Below are 1,006 nucleotides of genomic sequence, written 5' to 3'. Positions count from 1 at the left end.
CTCCGCGATTCAAACTAACGTAAACTGTGACGTATCGCCTTCCCGGCGGTTTCATTGGGCCACGCGCCGCGCGCCCTCCATATCCTCCATTCCGATTGGCTGGAGCGGCGATCCATCAGCCAAAAGGGCGGGATCGATGCTGCCAGAGCTCCCGCCTCTTCTAGCTGCCTTAAACTTACATAGAGACCAAAAAAAAACCAGCAGATGCTGGAATCCAAAATAAACAGACATGAGACTGGAAGAACACAACAGGCCAAGCAGCATCAGGAGGTGGAGAAGTCAACGTTTCGGTGAAACCCTTCTTCAGGAACCTTTTGATTGACTTAGCCTACTTTTCACCCATTGGCTATCTCGGCTGTTCGTCACACGTGATTGACATGTCGTGACAGGCGCCGAAGAGGCCTTTTGGCCCATCAAGTCAGTACCAGCAAGTTTGTAGGGGTAAAAAATGAGGTCTGAAGATGCTGGAGATCACAGCTGAAAATGTGTTGCTGGTTAAAGCACAGCAGGTTAGGCAGCATCCAAGGAACAGGAAATTCGACGTTTCGGGCCAGAGCCCTTCATCAGGAATGAGGAGAGGGTGCCAGGCAGGCTAAGATAAAAGGTAGGGAGGAGGGACTTGGGGGAGGGGCGATGGAGATGTGATAGGTGGAAGGAGGTCAAGGTGAGGGTGATAGGCCGGAGTGAGGTGGGGGGGGAGAGGTCAGGAAGAAGATTGCAGGTTAGGAAGGCGGTGCTGAGTTCGAGGGAATCGACTGAGACAAGGTGGGGGGAGGGGAAATGAGGAAACTGGAGAAATCTGAGTTCATTCCTTGTGGTTGGAGGGTTCCCAGGCGGAAGATGAGGCGCTCCTCCTCCAACCGTCGTGTTGTTATGTTCTGGCGATGGAGGAGTCCAAGGACCTGCATGTCCTCGGTGGAGTGGGAGGGAGAGTTAAAGTGTTGAGCCACGAGGTGGTTGGGTGGTTGGTCCAGGCGTCCCAGAGGTGTTCTCTGAAGCGTTCCGC

The sequence above is a fragment of the Hemiscyllium ocellatum genome, chromosome 28 (assembly GCF_020745735.1).
Source record: "Hemiscyllium ocellatum isolate sHemOce1 chromosome 28, sHemOce1.pat.X.cur, whole genome shotgun sequence".
Classification (NCBI taxonomy): domain Eukaryota; kingdom Metazoa; phylum Chordata; class Chondrichthyes; order Orectolobiformes; family Hemiscylliidae; genus Hemiscyllium; species Hemiscyllium ocellatum.
The sequence above is the reverse complement of the archived record's forward strand: the minus strand, read 5'-3'. Positions refer to the sequence as shown.